Consider the following 10,888-nt stretch of genomic DNA (forward strand, 5'->3'; position numbering starts at 1 on the left):
AAAGGTTCGTTCCCTTTTATTTACCAAATAAGGTGAAATTGTATATACCAGCCCAAATGAAGAGAACTAGGTGCTCTTTCATGTTTGCAAAAGATGTGCATAAGACTGAGAGAGTAATTTAAACAGCAACTTCTCAAACTCTGCTCTTTTCCATAAATTTCCTTAAATGGTCAGAAAGTCCACAACTTAATAAAGACCCTTAGAAAGGCTAGTCAAAGAATAGACCCATTCAGTTACTCCATAAATATAGGGAGCTAAAAAAATAAAATATTCCTTCGCGACTTCCTGTTGGAAAAGTCAAAGCTAGTTCAGATCACTTGAAGGGAAGACCTCACCTCTAGAAAATGATGTTTGTTTTAAAAGTTCCCTGGGGTGTGGGATGGTGACAAGTTTTCTTTTCTTTTCTTTTCTTTTTTTTTTCCTTTTGGTTATCTATGTTCTCTAATGTTTCTACAGTGGACATGTATTGCTCCTGTCACAACAGAATTAAACAAGAAAAGCTATAAAAGAAAGGGCAGATTGCTGTTTTGGCAGGAAAGGGCTTATCTGGAAAATCATGATGTGAAGGTACACAGGAGGGGTTCTTCCTGTGACTGAGCAGGCATTGTAAAGCAGTGCCCTGGTTTGAGGGAGGTTTCTTCTATGGCTGCAGCAGGACTCTGGGGAATTCCATCAGATGCTGTTGGTAGATTGAAGATCTGGTAGAGAGTTCAAATAGTCTGGATCCATGGAATGAACAAATAACTTGAAGACAATTCAGAAAACAAAACAAAATGAAACAAACAAACAAAATGACACACGGCTAAGATTGGAACACAGATCAATATAAGGAACTGATACTAATCCATCTGGAAGAGAAGAATGAGGTTAAGTCAATGGACTTCAAAAACTAAGGCTTTCCTTCTGAAGCTGGTGTGTTCTTTCTTTTTCAGCTCTGCTGCTCAGAAAAGAACGAGAGAAAAAAATTAACTTAGGCTGACATGTGAGGACCTTATATCGATCCCACTGTGTCCAATTTTCTCTCATCGTGTAGTTGCATCATGATTTAGGGGATTGGACTCAGCTCCAAAGCGGGCCCATGTTATCCAAGCCAGGGGTTGGCAACATTTTTCTGTAAAAGGCCAGATAGTAAGTGTCTGAGGATTTATGGGCCTTATGGTCTCTGTTAGCAACTACTGAACACTGCTGTTTTATGGAAAAGTAGCCATGAGTAGTATGCAGAAGAAGAGAGTGACTATGTTCTAATAAAACTTTCAGATAAACAGCTGGTGGGCAAGATTTGACCCACAACCATTGTTTGCCAACCTCTGGCCTAAGCCAATCATAGTTATCCATCTCTCTTGCCAGTCATTAGGGTACCCAAGCTGAAACCAATCAACAAAAAGCATTTTCCTAGTGATAGTTCCTGGTTCAGAGACAGACATATGACCTAAATTGGTCCAATCAGGAAGGGGAAAGATTTTTGTTTGAAATTTGGGAGAGGAGAGAGGGGTTTGAGCCTCTAACCCCCCATGTGAATAAGGAAGCATACAACCCTGATTGTTACTGGCAATAACAACTATGATTCTACAACTACGCGGGGAGCCAGACTTCAGATGAAGTGGACCCTGGACAACAGAAGAGAAAGATGGAACTTGGATCCTTGATGGTATCATTAGACCATAGGGTAATTTAACCCTATTTCCCACCTGACCTCTGAATTTTCAGAGATGTGAGCCTCTAAATTTGCTTATTATAAAAACCACTTTGAGTTGGGATTTCAATTACTTGTAGCTAAATGCAACCTAGCTGATGAGAAATTTAAAAATAAGTGTATGGCTCTCAAAAGTTTGCAAACTCTAGAAAGAGTTGACCCTGTTTCTATAAAATTTCCTTTCTGTCTTTAAAAATAAATGTAGAAAAATAGGATATAAAACTACTATAGCTCTTTTTAATTGCCTAGATTAGTGAGTGTGTGTCTTCCAGGGGGTCGAGAAGGTTTGATTAAATGACCTTTAATTTACAGAACTGTGGAATGTCTGGGTTGGAGGACACTTTCTCTGTGATGAAACTGAGAAGATGGATGCAGAGAGGTACCTGAGGATATGGGCTTTCTCTCTGTCTTCCATTCATACCCTTGGTCTTAAGTGTAGGTCTCTTCCCTTCTTCATCTTCAAGCTCTAAACATAAGAAAGTACTTTTCATAAGCAACATCTCAGTTTACACCATTTTTGTCAGAGTTATTTGCAATTCTTCTATATTCGTTTTAGTCTCTTTTATTTGTATGAATTTATAGCTTTGGTAATCTGTGAACTTATCTTAATAAAGTAAGAGAACTTGAGTTTTAGAATTGTTTTTCTTCCAAGCAGGTCAAATCTGTGTAGTATTAACTGAGTCACCTTTCTAACATTCTTAAGGGGTAATTTAGATAAGATATAATTTCCCTCATCATATTAATATTTAATTTCCCTCATCATATTAATATTTAAACTGAGATATAGAAAAGTGAGCGAGTTCAGTCTTGCAAAATAAGTACTAAACATGTATTACTCTTTCAAAAAGATACTACTGAGAGCCTACTAAGAACCAGGCACTGTGCTAGATCTTGTTACAACACAAAATCCCTGCTGTCCTGTAGCTTATATTTGAGAAGAGACAGATGAAAAAACATGTAAATCTTATGGCAGGTGGTAATAAGTGGTAGGAAGAAACAGAAAACAAAGGACGAAATGGAGAATGACTGGGCAGCGGAGGGAGGTGGCATCTGACTGTGGTCATCCTCAGGTGGGATGGCTCTGAGGTAGATGGGCTCCTAGTTTGAGAAACAGCAGAGAGGCCAGGATGGCTGGAGAAGAAAGAGGACTATACTGGATGGGTTGGAGGGGTGAGGTGGAGTGCAGCGTGTATGACCTTAGAGGCTGCATAACGACTTTGGGTTTTATTCTGAGAAAGATGGGAATCACTGGGACAGTCACTGGCTACAGACTCTCTCTCTGACTAGCCTAAATGTCCCCAGCAATGCAAAATACAATACAGTTTTTGAATTCTTACTGTTCACCAAGCTGATTTATAGTCTTAACAAGCAGTTGAGTAGCCATTTATTAGACAAATTAAAGGGATTAATTCATTCTACCAGGGTAAGTCTTTGAACCTCTACTTCATAATATTTTTCCCTTTGGTTCCATTCATGCCTAGTAAACTGTGTTTTTGTTGCACCTGTCTTTTCATCCTTTTTCCATAGATTATACAGAATGAGCTGTATTATTTATCAAGCATCTACCACCCTGCCTGGTTCATAGTAGATGCTCAAAAAAAAATCATTTAACAAGTAAATGAAAGAATTGGCATAGCAAAATATTTTACTGTGATAAAGGATTCTCTATATAAATTACCTCTATAAAATAAATCTCAGACTTTAATATGAAGAATTTAGCCTAGGGTCACTGAAAAAAGACAGATTATAAGAATTTTTTTCCTTTATTTTACATCATATTATTTTCCTTAAAAATATCAAATCATAAAATCAAAATCTGCATTGTGGTGTTAGTTTTTGTAGGTAAATTCCATTTGTAGGTGATGACAACACCTAAGTTTTCAAGAGTGTTCTAGAAAGCAATTTAAAATACATTTTTTTGTATTTTACATATGCTACTTCTTTCATTTCCCATAGAACACCCTTCAAATATAGCAATGTGAATACCTTACTTTACAATCGTGAAAACAAAAATATGTGCAACTTTCCAAACTTTAGACTCAAGAAGGCAAAACTAAATGAGCATGAAACCTATACCCCATTTCCAGGCATCTGGTTTATAGGATTTTATTAACATAAAAGTGCTATTTGCCAGTAGAAATGTAGGGTTAGAAAAGTTTAGGTAACACATAAGACAAAACTGCTGGGTAAAATTTTAATAGTCAAACAACAAATTACTAAGTATTTACTTTCAAAGAATTTTTTTTTTTTTTCCATCAGAAGTGATCCTATACACTCACTGATTTTGCAAGAACTCAAATTATGGGACTACTGACCACAGAGACAACACTTAGTTACAAGTGACCACTGTGAAGGAGAGGTTTAGTGAGACATCCATTTATAAAAAGATGTCAGAGAAGGTCTTGGACCTGTGCTGTGTATGCAATATGGTAGCCACTAGCCACATGTGGCTATTTAAATTTAAATAAAATTAATGAAAAAAATTAGCCCCTCATTTGCACTAGCCACGTGTAAAATGCTCAATAGACACATGTGATTAGTGGTTACCTTGTTAGAAAATTCACATACAGAACATTTTGACCATTGCAGAAATTTCCACTGGACAGCACCACCTTAGAAAGTACAGGTAGGGGAGTCAGGCTGATGAAATCTTTAATAAAAGTAGGCAAGCAAATTCCTCTGGAAAGGGAAGCATGGATTCTGGGGAAAAGACACCTGATCACACTAGAATGGCTCTTTGGGAACACAAATGAGTTTCAAGACAAGATAGAAACAACAGTTGTTTGTTTGGATGTTCAAAAAAGTTACTAAAATTCCACACCAGAAATTATTTTAAAACTTTCATTACCCTAGAACCAGAGGCAATGTTTTGTTATACATAGGGAACTTAGAGAGAAGAATGGGCAGTTTTTTGGATGGAGGAAAATGTGCTAAAAGCAATATCCTCCAAAGATTGGTGTGGTAAACAATGTTTTCTAAAATGACTGTAAATTACCTGGAAGACATAACACATGGTTTAATCTCCCAGATGGTATTTTGCTCAAGTTGATGCTAAATATCAAATTGATGCAGAGAACAGAAACTTTTTCGGAAAAGCTCACAAGAACTGGAGTAAAAGCAGGAAGGTGAAATGTGAAATTCAGTAAAAACTGGTGTTGATGATTGTATTTAAGGGAAAATAATCCAAATTAGATTAACTAAATGATGGTATCTGAATCCAGCTTCATATCAAAGACAAAATCAAGAAATCATGTGGACTAATCCTTTGGTTCCCATTTCTTGCTGATGGCTAAAAGGAGCCCCTGTGGGGAGACCAAGCAGAGAAAAGTTTTCCTTCCTTTGGATACATGCAGGCCTGTGCCAGAGTATGTGGCTTGGCAAGAGAAGCTCCGTGCTAGATTTTAGTACTCTATCCCCGCCACCCCTGCATACCTCCTCTGCCAGATGCTCTTGTGCTGGCCATAACCATACAAGGTGACCCGCATGAGGCCCTCCAACCAAAACTGTTACTCTGCCAGTTTGCAAGCTGTGATGCATCCAAATGTAAGGTGCTTTTACAGTCTGGTCTCTCTTTGTCAACATATACGTGGGAAAGCTTGGAAATACCCTTAAAAAGCTAACCCAAATCATCACCAGAGCAGATTACTAGATGAGTCTAAAAATGGGGTTTTTCATCCAGGAAAGCAAAGAACATGTCAGTAAAGCTTATAAAGTCATAAGGGATTGGAAAATGGCTGTAATATACTCTTGTTTAGCAAATCCTAAAGTACTAAACCCGGGAACAATTAAGAGATGCTTTTAATAAAATAAAAGAAAGTTGATTTAATATAGCAGATCAAAAACTTCTAGAAAATATAGATATTTAAAAGGGAGAGTTGGTTAAATTTACAGATGGTAATTCCATAGTATGCTAATAAGTAAATTTTAGGAAATTTTGAACTGTTTCCCTAAACATTTGAGGTTAGAATCATGGAGGCAACCCACCCTCAAAACATCCACTGGGGCTCCTGTGAGGTCCACTGTGTGAGGGGACAGTGACCCGAATCAGCATGGCATTTTATGTGTTATCACTCTCGGCTTTGTCTGTGTTCCGGAGAGAAAATCAACATTGTGGTCGACTGGTTAGACATGATCTGGTTCTGAAAGGAAGCTCATTAAATTAACTTTTATTAATATAATTTATTTATAAATTTGTAAGAATTCTTCAGAAAATTTTAACAAGAAAGATTAGAATGTAGATAATATTGGGACAGTTAACTCGAAGATGGGTTTTCCATCAGGCCCTGAAGGGTAGAAGATTTGGAATTGCCCTTTTCTTAGAAAATATTGAATGTAAGATTAAAACCTAAAAACCAAACCAACCAAACAAAAGCCCACACATTTTACTCAAAAGGAGATTTTCTACCTAGAGCTCAAGTCATACATATCTGTGTGTGTGTGTGTGTGTGTGTGTGTGTGTGTGTGTAGAATTTTTAGCATAGGTATAATCCATTCTAGGTTTACCAAGGCATGTAAAATATATTAATTCCATATAAAAAATTCTGCTGCAAAACCAAGTAGTCATATTCTGCTTTTGCTGTGTTTTTCTAAGTTACTTCCCAGGATTGCTTTAATAGAGCACCCTGAGATAAGAAAATAGCAAAGGTATTAGCAGCTTTGATAAAGCAATTAAATCTTGCTTTGCTGTGTCTTCATACAATAAAAGATACGACATTGAAACAATTGTCCAAATAATTCAGGCCTGAAATATATTCACCTAAAATATCCAGGGAGTTGAGATAAGTGTGTCATTTTGGTTTAAGTTGTCTGAATCACTGCATTAATTCTGCTATTTAATCTAAGTAGACATATTGAAGCTGTGAGAAATTTTTAGGTCAGTGAGGAATGTCTCTAGATTTTTCTGAGATTATTTGAAGCTCTTTCCATAATTGCAGTGATCTCACAGTTTTACCTTTTAACCGAAGTCTAATCCAATCTTCAGGCTTCCTGCAAAAGAACCACCCAGTGAATGTTTGGGGATTTCTGTGTAACCAGGCCCTAGAAAAGCTGACCCCAGAGAGACAGCTACTAAATTCTGGAGCTCTTTCAGACTGCTCAGACTCATTACACCATGCTGAAACTAATTTCCAATTATCCTAAGGAGTTCAAGAGTTGAGTTATTTAATGAAGAGCTCTTATACCTGGATTAAGGTATCAGACCAAGAGAAAACCATTAAGACCTGATTAGATGACGTAAAAGGATTTTGCATAAGAATTCGAAGTCATCCTACACTGAAGAGTTACAAAAGGTAATGTGAAAAGGAAAATGTACTCCTAATAACCAAACCTTTACTGCTGATCTGCAGAAGGGGAGTCTCTGTAGAATATAGTGTATCTTATAAAGATTAGGCATTTGGTAGGTCAATTATACTTCAAAAACAAACAAACAAATAAACAAATTCATAGAAAAAGAGATCAGATTTGTAGTTACCAGAGGCGGGGGCTGAGGGAAGGGTGAATTGGATGAAGGTAGTAAAGAGGTACAAACTCCCAGTAGTAAGATAAATAAGTACTAGGGATGTAATGTACAACATGATAAATATAAGTAACACTGCTCTATGTTATGTATGAAAGTTGTTAAGAGAATAAATCCTAAGAGTTCTCATCACAAGGAAGAAGAATCTTTTCCTATTTCTTTAGTTTTGCATCTGTAGGAGATGATAGATGTTCACTAAACTTATTGTGGTAATCATTTCATGACGTATGTAAATCAAAGCATTAACGTTGTACACCTCAAACTTTTACAGTGCTGTATGTCAATTCTATCTCAATAAAACTGGGAAAAAATTCCCTCAGCAAAAGTAAAAATAAATAAAAAGATTAGGTATTTTATTTTTATTTGAAGATCCAACTCAGCTTTTTTTTTTTTTAGTTGGAGAAGGGCGTGTTTATCTAAGTGAGAGGCTTAATTTGTTTTTATACTCTAGTTGAATAATAACTCTAGAGCAAGACATTGGCATGGATTTGTGAAGGAGCCTGGGTAACCTCAAAATGAGGATAATAATAGCACCTGCTTCAGAGGGCGGTGGTGAGGAATGAAATCCAAAACCCCTGCAAGGCTCCCAGCACTGAGCTGGGCACACGCAGAATATTCAGTACAGTTTTGCGGTCAGTATTGTAATTGTCAAAACTCTTATCAGATGTTTAAAATACATCCAAAGTTTCCTATCTAAAGGCAGAGAGTTAGACTCTAAATGCTAATATTTTTAATTATTAAAGGTGGAAAGTTCCAGATTGAAACTGAGTCACGTTTAGAAACATTGTTTCGTGAACTTGTTTCTTACTTCCGAAAGGCAGGGGTGGGGACCTCTGATCTAAGGTGGCTGCCTGCTTCTTTGGAATTATCTTGTCATGCCTGCAGCCCTGACTCCCAACACTGCAGTCCAGGGAAGAAGTTCACTGCGGTGGGCTCCTTACCTCTCATTCAAATCTGAATACCGATGGTCCGCGTATTAGAGTGGGTAAGGAACCAAGGGTGGCGTTTAATCTACTAATGGACATTTCACACCTGACTGGATGACCAAATTTTGTCCACAACACAACAGCTGGCACCCCCCTGAATCCACTAGAGTTCCCTCGCAGAATCTTTCACCCTCGCTTTTTTTTGTTCTATTTTGCGTTTTTTTGAGCATGTGTCCTTCTCTCCACTCCTCTCCATTTGTTGTATTGGTTAAACAAATAATCGGTGTGAATATTTCTGTCTATAATAGCTATATCAAAAAATACGCAAATGAAGTTGCTCTTTGTGGTTATCTGTTGATTTCCCATCACTTCCCTCGTCCCAGATGCATCACCAGCCAACCATAGAAAAAGGAATATCTCCCCTTAAAAAGTAAAAGGTGGGGAGGGCGAGGGATAAATTAGGAGTTTGGGATTAACAGATACATACCGCTGTACAAAACAGATAAACAACAAGGACCTACCGTATAGCACAGAGGACTATATTCAATATCTTGTAATAACCTATAGTGGAAAAGAATCTGAAAAAGAATATATAATATGTATATGTACGTATAATTTAATCACTTTGCTGTACACCTGAAACGAACACAACATTGTAAATCAACTATACTCCAATATAAAATAAAAATTAAATTAAAAAAAAATTTTTTTTAAGTAAAAGGTATTACTTGAACTCTGGTCTGGCTTCCACTGCTCCCTGAAAACTAGCTGTGGGAACACCATATACATTTCTGCATAAGATGGAAGCTTGCCACTTCAGCCAGGATGCTTGCTTCAGAGAACACTGTTTTTCTGGAGTCTGGCCAACTTCAGAGAATTTACCCAGACGATCCATGAAACACCAAACCATTTCCATTTATGGACATTTTCCTTTACCAATTAAGAACAAAGGGGGAGCTGTTGGTTTTCTTCCCCCTGATTGCATTATTTTGCGTTTAAAAATTTTATGCAAATGCTGACGTAATTAGAACTATTTGAGGAGATTAAAGGCTTGAGATCAAGACCAGCAGCCCTGTCTCCTGCTGGCATGTTAACAGCCAGTGCTTCAGTTTTTATCATAAGTGAGTTTGAAAGCGGGTGACATGCCAGACATTCCTTTTGAAAGTTAACTAAGGTAATGATGGAACTCAAGGCAAAAAATCAACATGTCACTTGCAATTCTATTCGGCAGGTTGGGGTGGAGAGATGACAGTTCTGTGAGGTGATTTACACAGCATGTAAAAAAAAAAGTCCCCTGGACGATGACGGAACTGCAAAAGAAACAATGGACAAAGGGGACTTCCAAGGCCTCAGCCTTCCTGGTCATGCCCTGGGGAAATGCTCCAGTACCTTTCCATCTCTGTTCAGAGAACTTCTGCATAGAACGTTATACCCACTGATACCAGGGGTTACACTCTAGATGAATGTGACTACTTTGGAAAAGATAAGAGGAAATTCTAAGTGCTGACTTCCTAGGACAAAAGTCCAAGACGGGTTTAAAATTCATGCTCCTAAGCAAACATTTCAGAAAGGCATCTCTTTCCTTTTGTAAATTGCTGAAACGGACCTCCAGAAGAAGGATCCCTAAATCAACTACACTTCAGTAAAATAAATTAAAAAACAAAAACAAAGGGCTTCCCTGGTGGCGCAGTGGTTGAGAGTCCGCCTGCCGATGCAGGCGACACGGGTTCGTGCCCCGGTCCGGGAAGATCCCACATGCCGCGGAGTGGCTGGGTCCGTGAGCCATGGCCGCTGAGCCTGCGCGTCCGGAGCCTGTGCTCCCCAACGGGAGAGGCCACAACAGTGAGAGGCCCGGGTACAGCGAGAAAAAAAAAAAAAAAAAAACCGGAAGAGGGGTCTCCCCGCAATTCTTGCGTGGTATTTCTGCCTGAAGGCCTGAGATGACCTTCTGCTCAAAGCTCTTTGGAGCTTAATAGAAACAGCAAGACGTCGGGTCTGAAATCTGTGCTCTGGCTTGTCACAATTTATGCAGTCACTGATGTGTTTCTAGTTCTGCGCTTGAGTTTGCACATTTGAATTAAAGTATTGTCTTAATTATAAAATAGCTTTTTTTAAGATTTTCTCTCGATTAAAAAAAATAAATTTATTTATTTATTTATTTTTGGCTGCGTGGGGTCTTCGTTGCTGCACGAAGGCTTTCTCTAGTTGTGTCGAGCGTTGCGGTGCGCGGGCTTCTCATTGTGGTGGCTTCTCTTGTTGCGGGGCACGGGCTCTATGTGCGCGGGTTTCAGTAGTTGTGGCGCACGGGCTTAGTTGCTCCGCGGCATGTGGGATCTTCCCGGACCAGGGCTCGAACCCATGTCCCCTGAATTGTCAGGCGGATTCTTAACCACAGCGCCACCAGGGAAGTCCTGAGATTTTCTCTTATTTTTTAAGACTAGTTTTATTGAGGTATAATTTATAGACAATCAATTTTACCTGTTTTAAGTGTACAATTTGATTACTTTTGACCACATTCATATTTCAGAATATTTCCTTCATGCCCTCAAAATTATCCTCACACCGCATTGCAGTCAGTTCCCTACCCCTGGTAACCACTGATCTGTTTTTTTTCCTTGTAGTTTTACCTTTTCTAGAATTTCATATAGATGGAATCATATAGAATCTGGTCTTTTGTGTCTGGCTTCTTTCACTTAGCACAATGCGTTGAAATATATTCATGTTCTGTAAGTATCAGTAGATCATTCCTTTTTA

The sequence above is a fragment of the Physeter macrocephalus genome, chromosome 4 (assembly GCF_002837175.3).
Source record: "Physeter macrocephalus isolate SW-GA chromosome 4, ASM283717v5, whole genome shotgun sequence".
Taxonomy (NCBI): Eukaryota; Metazoa; Chordata; class Mammalia; order Artiodactyla; family Physeteridae; genus Physeter; species Physeter macrocephalus.